At 40.1% G+C, this 14,385-nt stretch overlaps 1 protein-coding gene and 1 pseudogene across 11 annotated transcripts in view; one reads left to right on the top strand and one right to left on the bottom strand.

Moving 5' to 3' along the window:
• The window catches only part of MIPOL1 (mirror-image polydactyly 1), a 503,449-nt gene that overhangs the window by 340,658 nt on the left and 148,406 nt on the right, over window positions 1–14,385 (top strand). The window lies entirely within an intron of this gene.
• Window positions 392–12,789, bottom strand: LOC143655621 (mitogen-activated protein kinase kinase kinase 9 pseudogene; annotated as a pseudogene). Its single transcript, XR_013162186.1, has 2 exons — window positions 12,653–12,789; window positions 392–3,455 (listed from the first exon to the last, which is right to left on the bottom strand). The product of XR_013162186.1 is annotated as a mitogen-activated protein kinase kinase kinase 9 pseudogene (transcript).

Here is a 14,385-nt window from a genome sequence, read left to right as displayed (position 1 = left end):
CTACTGTATTCTAAGGACTGTGCGGTTCCCCCATTGAAAATAGAGCAACAAAGTATGAAATGTAATTGCTACCCAAATAATTATAATTAGTGAAGAGAAAAAACATATACACAAAGTGAGCATATAAAATGACCTGCTGTTAAATGAAGTAATTGGGCATTGATGTAGAAAGTCACAGGAGGGAGAAATTATTGTGGACTGGAAGAGACAGCTTTATGGAATGCTTTGGGAATTGAAATGTGAATAAATAGGATTCTGATAGAAGAGAGGACAAGGAAGAAGGGCCCTCTAGCCTGGAAGAACAGTATAAGCAAAAGTGAACAGGTTAGAATGAGCACATTCTATTACATTATGAAACAGACAATTTACAAGGCTTTGAATGTTAACATGCTTTTTTTTTTTATTCTGTATTCCCTGGGGAGCCTTGGGAATCTGGAACATTTAAAAACATCAACAATAAAATTTATGATAAAAGAAATATACTCTAATTTATATAAAATTTAAAGCTTTTGTAAAAGCTGAAATGAAATTTTTTTTGACTTATAAATCGAATTTATTAAGTTATGAGTTTACAGTTCTAAGGCCATAAAAATGTCCAAACTAAGGCATTCAGAGGAATATACCTTGAGTCAAAAAGGCTGCATCCTCTCCTGGCTTCTGGTTTCAAATAGTGCTCTCAGCTCCCGGGAATCCTTCTGGCTTCTGGCCTGCTCAGCATCTCTTTGGAAGGCACGTGGTGACGTTGGCTGGGCTCTGCATCTCCAAATGTCTGTGTGCATGTCGGCTCTCCAAATATCTGCATCTGCTTCCTGGCCCCACAGGCTGTGGGCTCCTGGAAACACCTCAGCAACTCCTTCCCCGTGGATTCAGCTATCCTCAATTTTTGGCCCATGGTGTTATTGCTGTCTCGGAAAACTTCCTGGTTGAAGAAGTCAAAGAGTTTCTTTTCTAACAGCATAACTGTGCAGTCGTTGTGGCACTTGTGGAAGATTAGACTCACACCTTTGTTGGTGTCTGCAGCCCGGACGGTGTGCATGGTGGCCTTTGTGCAGAGTGTCTTGAAATGCTCCTGGGACTCATAGTCTCATGCAGGCAGACATGAGCCCTGCTGAACTCCGTCATTGTGTCACTGGACAGGAGCTCTTTGACAAACTTGACCACGTGCACCGTGGAAGCTTCATGTTCTTCCCCAAACTCCTGACAGTGCAAGGCCAAGAAGTGCAGCTTGTGCGTGTGAATGACCGTAAAGTGCTCCTGGGACTGGTAGTCCCATGCAGGTAGACGCGAGCCCTGCTGAACTCTATCATCACATCACTGGACAGGAGCTCTCCTTCATCTTCTGAGGCAAGTTCCTTCTGACCAAGTATACTTGGCCCCCATATCCGTCCCTTCTTCTTTGGGGCCCTCGTTCTCCTCCTCCTCGCCTTCCTCCATAGGAATGACTGACCTGCGCCCCCAGGTTTTGCTGCTTTCACCTGGTGTCACCTGGATGGTGCGAAGGCGAGGAATGATGGTGGGGCTTGCAGGAGGACTAGAGCAGCTGCTTATCACACTTTTCCTTTTGTCCATGGATGGAGATGCCTGCACCGTGAGCTTGTGCTGGAAATCAGAGGGAAGGCTGATGGAGTATCCATCCTTGAGCTTCAGCCAGCTCTTCCTGAACTTGCCCTTGCGTTTTTTCACTTGGGGCTTCTCCTGGCACAGGTGGTGGATGATGATGTTAAGCTCCCACTCCAGGATGTTGATCTGCCGCTCAGCCAGCTCCTGCTCCCTGCGCCGCAGCAGCTCTTTCAGGTTCTTCTGCTGGAGCACAGCCTGCATCAGCTCCTCCTCCCAGGTGCAGAGCTCCTTTTCTTTGGCCCTGAGTTGGTCAAACATTTCCTGAATCTCATGTTTCCAGTCATCCTGCAGGCAGTGGAAGGAGAAACCAGACTCCTCTAAGGTAATTAGCTGGTCTAGGATATTCGTGAAACATGGTCATGAATGGGGTCAGGATTCCAGCAGTCTTCCATGAGTTTGGCAAAAAGTTCTGGGCACATAGAAGGAATGGGAAGGGTGAGTTTGTGTGTGGCTACACCATAAGCTACTGCTAAGCCATCGATTCCTCGGAAGGGCACCTCACCAGTCAGCAGCTCCCAAAGCAGCACCCCATAGCTTCACACATCGCTACCCTTGGAAAACATCTAGGCATGAATCACTTCAGGTGCCATCCAAGCATGTGTCCCTGCTGCACTCATCTTGGTGGTCCAGTGGCATTTCTGAACAAGACCAGTTAGTGATCTTCAGAATTCTGTTGCTCAGTTCTCTATTCTCCACCTTCTGGAGGATTAATATGTTGTTGGACTTAAGGTCGCAGTAGAGATGGGGACAATTGCTTCATCATGTAGGCAGTTCATCCCTCTGGCAATCTGCACAGCCCAATTCACCAGGATGTCTGGGGGAATCCTCTTTCCAGATAACACTCTATTCAAAGGCCCTACACGAGCAAAATCCATGACCAAGCACAGGATGGGTTCCTTCAGACACACTCCTCTAAGGGCAATGATGTTGGGATGCTTCAGCATAGTGAAGAGCTTGGCCTCTTGGCAAACATTCTCTGTGGTCTGGCTGATGTCCTCATCAGGGTCATGGCGAGCTGCTTTCACAACAACCTCATCCCCTATCCAGAAAGCATGATAGACTTTTCCAAAGCCCCCAGTGCCAATAATCTCTTCCAGGGTTAGGTCCATAAAATCAATCTCTAACACTTAAAAAGCTAGAAGGCAGCGTCGAGAGAAACTTGAAAAAGCAAACTTCAGCACACTTCAAAGGAGAGCAAGGTCTGCACACAGAACAACAGGACTCCTGGGCCACATCAAGAATCGTCTGATTTGACAAACTTGTCCACATGCGCCATGGAGGCTTCATATTCTTCCCCCGAACTCCTGACAGTGCAAGGCCAGGAAGTGCGGCTTGTACGTGTGAACAACCTTCCAGGAACAAAAACACCAGATTCGCTCCCTGGAGCATCTTCTAGAAGAGGCTTACAACTTTGGGTCTGCAATGCAACTGCTGGGCTTCCTGGTGTCACATAGGACAAACACTTCACATGGCATCCGGAGGCTTTCTTACCATCCTTATGTGGAGCAAAGGTGGCCACACGACCAGTGCAGGGAGCCATGATGGCCAGTGGAGCTACGGGGAGCCTTCTGTGTCCTCACTGCCAGGCAGGCGCACTGCCAAACCACCTGAGAAGGCACTGCTGGAGGAGCTGCAGCCCATGGTGGTGGCGCCTGGCATCCCGGGTGGCCTCCTGCTCCACCAAGACTCCTCAGCCCGGCCTGGCCATTCTCAACGGTGGCCCGCTCAGCCGTTAGGCCAGGCCCGGAACATTCCTGCAGCCGCCTCCGCAGCCTGGTGCAGAGGGCGAGTGCCGCCCCTTACAGCTGGCGGCGGGGGCGGTCAGGGCCGGGCTGCTTTAAATGAATTTTAAAAGTTTTTTATTATGGGTAATTTTAAATATATTTTATACTAAGTATCATATACATTTCATCCATAAATATTTCAATATATAATCTCTATAAAATGAGGACTGTCATTCTAGCATAACCACAATACCATTATCACACTTAAAAATGGTTTAACAATAATTTCTTAATAATATCAAATAGCCAGCCAGCATTTGTATTAGTTTGCTAGGGCTGCTGTAACAAATTACAGCAAAAATCGATGGCTTAAAACAACAGGAATTTATTTTCACACAGCTCTGGAGGCCAGATGTCAAAAGTCATTCTGTTGGCATGGCTGTGCTCCCTCCTAAAGCTCTAGGGAAGAAATGTTCTTGCCACTTCTAGCTACTGATGGCTCCAGGTATTCATTTGTTTGGGTTGGAATGGGATCCCTATACATTCACATAGAGAAATAGAAGACAACTTCCTTAACATGATAAAGGGCATATATGAATTTTGTGGGGCAGGTGCATGGTCCAGGAATCAAACCTGGTCTCCCAGATGGCAGACAAGCATTCTACCACTGAACCGCTGATAAAGGACATATATGAAAAGCTCATAGCTAGCATCGTACTTAATGGTGGAAGCCTGAAAACTTTTCCTCTCAGATCAAAAAAACAAGGATGTCTACTGTCACCACTGTTACTCAGCATTGTACTGGAAGTTCTTGCCAGAGCAATTAGGCAAGAAAAATTAATAAAAGGCATCCAAGTAGGAATGGAAGAAGTTAAACTTTCACTATTTGCATATGGCAAAATCCTATGTATAAAAGTTCCTCAAAAATCTACAAAAAAGCAACTAGAGCTAATAAACAAATTCAGCAAAGTAGTGGGGTATAAGATCAACATGCAAAAATCAGTAATGTTTTTATACACTAGTTATTTTGTAATCTCAGGAGGAAATCAAGAGAAACATTCCGTTGACAATAAAAGAATAAAAAAATCTAGAAATAAGTTTAACTGAAAATGTAAAGGACTTAATATGCAAAAACGTCAAACCCTTGCTAAAAGATATTAGCTACCTAAATAAATGGAATAATATTCTGTGTTCATGGATTGGAAGAGTATGTTTTGTTAAAATATCAATTCTACCCATATGATTTACAGGGATTCATTGCAGTCTCAATAAAAATTCCAACAGCCTTCTTTGCAGAAATGGAAGAGCCAATTATCAAATTTATTTGGAAGGGTAAGAGGCCCTGAATAGTAAAGAAAAAGAATGAAGTTGGAGCACTCACATTTCCTGACTTTAAAGCTCACTACAAAGATACAGTGGTCAAAAGAGCATGGTGCTGCCTCAGGATAAACATAATGGACCTATGGAATCAAACAGAGTTCAGGAACAGATCCTCACATTATGGCCAATTGATTTTTGACATGGCTACAATGTCCACTCAGTAAGGAACAAATGGTTCTGGGAAAACTGGATATCCATATGCAAGAAAAAAAAATAAGAAAGAAAAGGAGGGCCCCTATCCCATAACATATGCAAAAATTAACTGAAAAATGGGTCAAAGAGTTGAGTAAATGAACCAGGACTATAAGGCTCCTAGAATAAAATGTAGGAAGCATCCTCAGGATCTTGTGTTAGGCAATGGTTTCTTAGTCTTTATACCCAGAGGATAAGCTACAAAAGAAAAACACAGACAAATTGGGCAGGGACTTAATCAAAATTAAAAAGTTCTGCATACCAAAGGACTATATCATGAAAGTTAACAAACACCCTACTCAATGGGAGAAAATATTTGGAAATCACTTATGTGATAATGGTTTAATATCAAAAATATGTGAAGAAATCCTACAACTCAACAATAAAAAGACAACCCAATTTAAAAATGGGCAAAACACTTGAACAGACATTTCTCCAAAAGGGATATATGAATGACTAAAAAGTATATGAAAATATACTCAACATCACTAGCTATTAGGGAAATGCAAATCTAAACCATGTTTAGATACTATTTCATACCCACTAGAATGGCTAATATTTAAAAAACAAAATTTCAAGTGTTGGAGAGGTTGTGGAGAAATAGGAATACTCATTCATGGCTGAGGGGAATGGAATATGGTGCAGCCTCTATGGAAGAAATTTTCACAGTTCCTCAGAAAGCTAAGTACAGAATTATCATATGAACCAGCAATCTCTCTACTAGGTATATACTCAAAAGAATTGAAAGCAGGAACGGAAACAGATATTTGCCCATGGATGTTCATAGCTGTGTTATTCACAATTCCCAAAAGATGGAAGCAACTCAGTGTCTATCAACTGAGAATGGATAAAGAAAGTGTGGCATATACATTCAATGGAATATTATTCAGCATTAAAAGGGAATGAATTGGAGGCGGGGCAAGATGGTGGCTTAGTGAAGTGTGGAATTTAGTTCATCCTCCAGAGCAGCTAGTAAATAGTCAGGAACAGTGCAGAACAACAGCTGGGGCTATATCAGTGACTGGCCACATGGTACACTACTCTGGACAAGCTGGGCTGGCTGAGACTCCGCACAGAACTGTAAGTTCCCCAAGCTGCGGAGGCCAGCATCTCCCTACACAGGCATGGCAGGCTGGTTTCCCAAAGGGAAAGGAAACAGGTTTTATTAGTGGCAAGAGCTTAGCTCAATCAAGCTCCATTTGTGCAAATAATTAACAAAATCTGACTTCTGAATATAGGCCCCTGGCAAAGAGGAACCTGGAATAAGTGCTAAGGGTACTAGGAGTTTTTGCCCTGGCAGAGAGGGGGTGGGGCTGACAGGGGAAAAAAAACAACTGAGGCTTTTTGAGTCTGTCAGCACAAATACTGCAAAAGGGCTGGACCCCAAGAAAAGGGAGCTTATGGAGAGCCTGGAAATACATAGAACCACGTACCAACTTAAGTTTTTGATTGACAAACCAGAGGAGCAGGGGTCCTGCTCTGAAAAGGACTTTTTTTTTTTTCTGTTTCTACTACTTAACAGCTCATTAGATAGAAGTAGAACCCTTCTCAAGCTCCAGTACTGCTCCACACAAAGGCAGAATTAAACTTGTCAGAGGGACAAAGCAACTAGTCAGTTGAAAGGAGTTAATTCCCTAAAGCATGTATCTTTCACAAGAGAAAGATGCACAAAGAATTCCTCCTCCCTCAAGGAATTCAGACCCCAGAGGCTAGAAAACTGAAGCAATTAATACCAACCTACAACCTCACCTCTGTCTCCACTACACCCACAGCAGGGTAAGTCTGCTGAAATTAAAGGCATCAATCATTTTACCCTGGTGGGAAGCTACAGACAGACAAGTGCAACATGCTGGGCAGAACAGGGAAATCACAGAGTCTACAAGCTTAGTAGGGAAGTCTGTCAACCCGCTAGGTCTCACCTTCAGGGAAAACTGATACAGCTATTTACTCTCTCCTCCTGAGACATGGGCCAGTCCAGTCTGGGAAAGTCTGACAGGATTATTTAATATAAGAGGAACCCTCCTCAAAAACAAACAAACAAAGGCTCTATATAGGCAGGGCAAGAAGCAGAAAAACAAGAACTGAAAAATTCTGATCAGTTAAACTGAACCTATGCTAGAGGTCTAGAATAAGTTAAACTGAATGCCAAAGAACAGATAGAGAACAAAGCCATCCAGCAAGAAAAACCTAGGTAAAAGAGTGAAAATAACCTCCAAAATAAACTAATTAAGGAAATCACATGCCTAGACACCAGCAAAAAATAATGAGTCATACTAGGAGAATTGAAGATATAGCCCGGTCAAAGGAACAAACCAACCCTTCAAATCAAATACAGTTAAATTAAATTAAATTCAGTATGCTCAAACAGACAGAAAATCTCATCAAAAATCAAATCACCAAGTTGAGGGAGGATATAAAGAAGGCATTGGATGAACAAAAAGAAGAAATAAAAAGTTTGAAAACACGAATCACAGAACTTATAGGAGTGGAAGGCACAATAGAAGAGATGCAAAAAACAATGAAAAACTCCAGCGATAGATTTGAAGAGGCGGAAGAAAAGATTAGTGAACCAGAGGACTGAAAATCTGAAATTCAACACATAAAAGAAAATATAGGGAAAAGAATGGAAAAATATGAGCAGGGTCTCAGGAAATTGAATGACAACATGAAGTACATGATAGTACGTGTTGTGGGTGTCCCAGAAGAAGAAGAGAAGGGAAAGGAGGAGAAAGACTAATGCAGGAAATAATCAGTGAAAATTTCCCATCTTTTATGAAAGACATAAAATTACAGGTCCAAGAAGTCAAGAAGTGCAGCATACACCAAACAGAATAGATCCAGTAGATATACTCCAAGACACTTAGCTAGGATTAACCACTGCCTTCCTGCCTCCATGGTTCTGCTGAGAAATCCGCACATAGTCTTTTTGGGCTTCCTTTGTTGCTTTTATTAATCCATAGTGTCCTTCTTTGTCTCTTTTAACTGTTTTACATTTGAAGTCTAATTTGTTGGATATTAGTATAGCTACTCCTGCTCTTTTCTGATTGTGGTTTGCATGAAATTTCTTTTCCCAACCTTTCACTTTCAGCCTATTTTTGTCCTTAGGTCTAAAATGAGTCTCATTTAGACAGCATATAGATGGGTTCTGTTTTTAAATCCATCCTGCCAGACTATGTCATTTGATTGGGGAGTTTAACCCATTAACATTCAATGTTATTACTGTAAAGGCATTATTTTCCTCTACCATTTTTCCTTTTGGATTTTATATGTCATATCCAAGTGTTTTTTTTTTATTTTGTCTTTTTACCTTTACTGATAGTCTTAGCTAGGTTGACAAGAAGAGTAAGACAGAGGATGCAAATAAATAAAATCAGAAATGGAAGAGAATACATAACCACTGACCCTACAGAAATAAGAGGTAAGCAGAGGATACTATGAGCATATGCTAATAAACTAGACAATGTAGATGAAATGGACAACTCCTAGAAAGGCATGAACAACCAACACTGACTCAAGAAGAAATGGATTACCTCAACAAGCCAATCACAAGTAAAAAGATTAGATCATTCATCAAGAAGCTCCCCAAAAAGCAAAGTCCAGGACCTGATGGCTTCATATGTCAGTTCTACCAAGCATTCAAGAAAGAATCAGTACCAATCCTGCTAAAAGTTTTCAAAAAGTTGAAGAGGAGCGAAAATTACCTAACTCATTCTATGACACCAGCATCACCCTCATACCACCAAAGCCAGTCAAGATACTACAGGAAGGGGGCTGCAAGGGTAGTTCAGTGGTGGAATTCGCACCTGTCATGCAGAAGACCCAGGTTCAGTTCCCAGTCCATGCACCTCCCAAAAAACAAGCAAACAAACAAACAAAAAAACCCCAACCAAACAAAAATTCAACAAATGGTGCTGCAATAACGGGGTGCTTATATGGAAAAAGAATGAAATGTGATCCCACCATACGCATACAAAAAAGGAAATAAAGAGATACTACAGGAAAAGAAAATTAAAGACCAATTTCTCTAATGAATACAGATGCACATATCCTCAAGAAAATACTTGCAAATCGAATCCAGGAGCACATTTAAAGAATGATACACCATGACCAAATGGGATTTACTCCAGGTATGTAGGATGGTTCAACATAAGAAAATCAATTAATGTAATACACCATATCAACGAATCAAAGCAGAAAAACCACAAGATCATCTCAATTGATGCAGAAAAAGGCACTTGACAAAATTCATCATCCTTTCTTGATGAAAACACTTTTAAAAAAAAGGATGAAGTTCTCGTTCATGTGACAACGTGGGTGAACCTTGAAGACATTATGTTGAGTGAAATAAACCAGACCCAAAAGAACAAATATTGTATGTTTTCATTGATTTGAAATAAGTAGAATAAGCAAACTTGGGATAGGTAATGGGGAGTTAATGCTTAATTATATAGAATTTCTATTTAAGTTGGTGGTAATGTTTTTGTAATGGATGGTGATGATGGGTGTACAACCTTCTGAGTGTAATTAACAGCATGAGATTTTATTTGTGAATGTGGTTTAAGGGTAAATTTTAGGTCGTATGTATTTTACTACAATAAAAATTAAAAGATTAAATGTAGGGCTATAAAAGATGGTGAACCCTATTGTAAACGATGAACTTTAGTTAATAATAAAATTATTAAAATGTTCTTTCATGAATTATGACAATTGTACTTCTAATGCAAGGTGTTAATAATAGGGTGTTATATTGGGCAAAAATACACCCTAATGTAAACTACGGACTATAGTTAGTAATATAATTATAATATTCTTTCATTAATTAAAAAAAAATGCCACACTAATGCAAAGGTTCAATAATGGGGGAGGGTATATGGGAAAACTTTTTTTCATGGTTTTTTTTATAAACCTACAATTTCTCTAAAGATAAATTTTTAAACTATAATTAAATTTAAAAGTTAGAAACAAACTATAAAATTAAAGATAAGTCAAAACAAATGAACCTAACGGAATATCTACTTGGTAAGATAACAGAGAAGAAATTTTCATAAGAAAAACTTGAGAGTTCATTTATTTCTGTGATGACAATTTAACTGATACTTTACTTGCCCTCCCTCTATAAAACAACTTTTAAGCTGGACAAAATACACGTAGAAATTGTCAGATATAGGCAGTTCAAGACTGTGATTTCTGAGAGAACAGAAACAAACATAATAAGCCATATCATTTTCCCAGCTTTCTGCCTGTGGACGTTGTCTGGCTTGCAGTACTGAGAGGGGAAACCAAAACAGAGCATAATAGTTGTGCTGAGCTGAAGAGACAAAGATCAGAATTTAGGCGGCTGAGGTATTGAGAATCTGTAGGCACAGTATCAAGGAAGAGGGAACCATGCTAAAAAAGCTCCAAAAATCAACATAATGGTCCTCTACAGTCTGTCTTGGATACTAAGCCGTGTCAAACTCAACAGATCCAGAGAAAGCGCTACCAGAGGGGCCTTAAACTGAAAAACTCATAAAGCATAAATTGAACTGAGAGACATTTTAGTTCTGGAGTGATTCTGCTGAAAACCTTGGACATTGGGTAGAAACCCCCAAAGGATCATGTCTTAGTAGTAGGGTTAAACTATTCCTAGTGTAAAGACTACCCTAGAGCCATCCTAACAAAGTTTGAAAACAAGATGAGAAAGTATCAAAATAATCTGCAAATAACTACCAGCTGAAACAATATTCTGTATTTTTCAAAGGAAGATAAGAAAGTCCAAACACTCGGCAACATAATCACAATGTCCAGGTTCCAATAGAAAATTGCTAAGCATAAAGAAGAAAATTTCTGGCCTTTAAACTGGAAAAAAAGCTGTCAAAAGAAACAGACATAAGAATTAGATAGGGAAATTAAGCCTGTTTGTTTATCTCTCAAGGCCTTAAAAAATGAATATAATGAGGAAAAAGACAGGAGATTTTAAAATGAACTCAGTGGAACTTCTAGAGCTGTTAAATACAAAATGTGAAATGAAAAATATCTGGATTGCCTTAGAAACATTTTATATAATAGAAGAAAAAATTACTGAACTTAAGACAGCAATAGAGACCATCCAAACTGAGGCACAGAAAGAAAAAATGGCTAACTGTGAAATGAGAATTTCCTAATGAACTGTGGAACTCTATCAGATGGTTTAACACATATGTGACTGAAATCCCAGGAGAATGAGGGAGGCAGAAAAACTATTTGAAAATAATTGCCAGTTGGTTCCATTTCCAGCATGACTGTGTGAGGAGCTCTACAGACCTGCTCCCAGAGAATTTTTTTTAATTAAAAAAAAATTTTTAAATCTCTGGAAGTGGTTGGTGCAAAGGGCACCCTGCAAATGAAGAAATATTTATTCAAAAAAATAAAGCTTGATAAAACCAGAGAGGGTGTGGTATTCAAATCAACATTCACTCCCCTTTTCCTCCTCTCAGCTCAATGAGATGGAAATTCTGTTCCAAAGTGGTGCAGCCAGTAATACAGGGCTCCCTTTCCACCCTGGTTTTCAGTCGGAGTAGTATCTTCCCAGGAACAGCAGGGTGTCAGCATTTCTCATCCTGCCTTTAGCTTCCTATTGGGGCCAAGAGGTAAAGACCCCCTTCTTTTGCCCAGCTTGCAGTTTTGGGACAGAGCTTTATCTCTAATGCTACACTGCTAAGAATACTGAGGTCCTAAACATCTTTGACCAAGGTCAGAAGGATGGTTCCATGCCAGGAGGGGCAAGCCATTGTCCTCACCCCCAACTCCAGAGTCTTGGCTCAGAAACTTTGCTCGGGGGTAGAAGCAGCCTAAAAATACAAATAGCTCCTAATCTCTTCCAAAAGGAAGTGACTTCAATTACAGTAAACTATGGAGAAGTTCATACCTAAGGACACCCTCTAAAACAGTGGAGGTTCTAGTGAAAGACTATTGGGGATTGGTAGATTCATTGGATATAGGCTAAACTGCAGGCCAGCTAGTTTGTCAGAGAGAAAGAGCTAGCTGGGAACAGCCATCCTTTGGTCAGAAGAGATCTCCCCTCATTCACCATAGGAACTATCCCTTTAAAGGAGTCTTATTTTAATTCAGTAAGTCTGTGAACTAATTTATGCCTCGTAAAAAGGAGGCATTGTTGTTGAAAACAGCAGAACAGTCAGCTGGTAATTAGTGGAATTAAACAGCTGAATGTGGTCAAGGAAAGGAACACAGAGAAACCTGACAAAGCCACTGCATCCCAGGATGGCATCCCAAGTCTCGTACCACCTGAGGAACAATATCAGAGGCTTAATACTGTCAGAGGTAGGGGTGGTGAACTGTAAGGAGAATAGATTTAAATAAAAACAGCCAGTCGATAAATAAGTAAACAAGCAAATATCCAAGAAAGCACCACAATATATTACCTAAAGTATCAATTTCAAAAGAGAATTACAACAATAAAAAAAACAGAGGTACACACTTAAAACAGGCAATAGAAACTGCCTATGAGAATAATCGTATGTTAAATTTAAAAGACAAAGATTTTAAAATAATTATAAATACATTCAGAGAACCAAAGGAATTTATGATTATAAATGAAGGTAGGATGAAAGTGTTGTAAGGACCCAGGGTCCAGGCCCCACCCCCTCCTCCATTTTGAGAGCAAGTCACATAGCCACCTACATGACAGGGGACAGGCGTTAAAGGTCAAAGAATATAAAACTGTACACCCCTCATCAGTGTTGATGACCAAATCTTACCATAGTCTGCTGAAACCCCATTGTAACCAGATCACACAAGACTGTTAAACTCTATAAGCTGCTCTCCAGACATGCCCTTTCCCTATTGGTTTTTGGCATGAAGGCTGACCTTCATGTCTCCACTGATTGCCATTAGAAGATCTTCCTCCTATTAGTAAATCCTTAATTAAACTCATGGGTAATCTTCTGTCTAGCATGTTCTTTGGTCTCAGGGTTGTGCTGGGCTGGTGTTACAATATATTATCTAAAATGTCCAATATCAAAAGAAAACTGCAAGACAGGCAAAAAAAAAAAAAACCCACAGTGAATGCAGACACAAAACAGGCAATAGAAACTGCCTATGAGAATAACTGGATATCAAATTTAAAAGACAAAGATTTTAAAGTAATTAAATATATTCAAAGAACCAAAGGAAAATGTGATTATAAAGGAAGGTCACATCAAATAGAGAATATCATTGAAGAAATTATAAAATAGGGTCAAATGGACATTCTGGACTTAAAATGTGTAATAACTGAAATGGAAAATTCAGTAGAGGGGCTCAGTAGTAGATTTGAAATGACAGAAAAAAGAATTAGTGAACTTGAAGATAGTTCAATAAAGATTATTTAATCCAAAGATTATAGAGAGAGAAGATTGAAGAAAAATGAGCATTGCCTCATAGAAATGTGGAATACCATTAAACACACCAACTTACACATAGGGGAAGTACCAGAAGAGGAGAGAAAGTAGCAGGAAAAATGTTTGAAGAAATATTGGCTGAAAATTTCCGAAATTTGATGGAAAACAATAACCTGCACATCCTGAAAGCTCATGGACTATAAGAATAAACACAGATTCACAAATATACACTGTCAAGCTGCCAGATGTAATCAGTTATGCAATCAATTAGGACAGTAATCCAAACTAAAAGTAACAATCAGGGCTTAATTCATTTATGTGACAGTATAGGCCAGACAAAAAGGAAAGTTACTAGCTCCTTAATGTTCCATTTTTTCCCTTGAAACAGCACCAGTTAAGAATCAGGTTGTGTGCAGCACAAGCAAGGGAAATGGTCTCACTACTGAGGATCCCCAAACAAAATAGGGGTCGGTAGATAGGGAAGGACTAGGAGAGGAAAAGTACTGAGTCATTGTGGGGAAAAGTGCTGCAGTCAAGTTTTACTGATAAGCAGGCCTTTAAATTGAGGCCCATGGAACTAGGGATACAGATATGCATATGAGCATGCCTGGCTGGGGGTAACCTGAAAGTTCACACATAATATTTTGACCTGGAACTGCACTGCTCAATTCTGTACCCCTTCATCCGTTGGTGCCTGAGTAAGAAGCATAGGGTATCTCATCATGAACTTAAATGAAGTCCTGTGACTATAGTTGGTTAATTAGCATGAGTCAACAACAGACCAAAGCCACAAATCAAAATCACTCCTAGCAAGGATGATCAGGTCTGCCTAGAAGAGTAAGTGCAACCATGAACCTAACTATTTCCACGCCAGTAAAATATGCTACATAGTCAATTAGGGTCTATTTTAGAGAGTCAGGAGGCCTTCTATCCAAGCCTCATAGGGGCTATTTTGCCAGTTTCATTCATCCAGGTGCCAAAAGAATTGTTCGTGATCACACAGACCTCTCCTTGACTGGCCAGTGGGAATCGAGGGCTAAGCAGTTATACAGTACTACTCTGGCCAAGTCATTGAGGCTGATCTGCTCTGTCTCCAAAGCTAAGATAGTACT

The sequence above is a fragment of the Tamandua tetradactyla genome, chromosome 14 (genome assembly GCF_023851605.1).
Source record: "Tamandua tetradactyla isolate mTamTet1 chromosome 14, mTamTet1.pri, whole genome shotgun sequence".
Classification (NCBI taxonomy): domain Eukaryota; kingdom Metazoa; phylum Chordata; class Mammalia; order Pilosa; family Myrmecophagidae; genus Tamandua; species Tamandua tetradactyla.
This window is presented reverse-complemented; position numbering and strand designations above follow the sequence as displayed.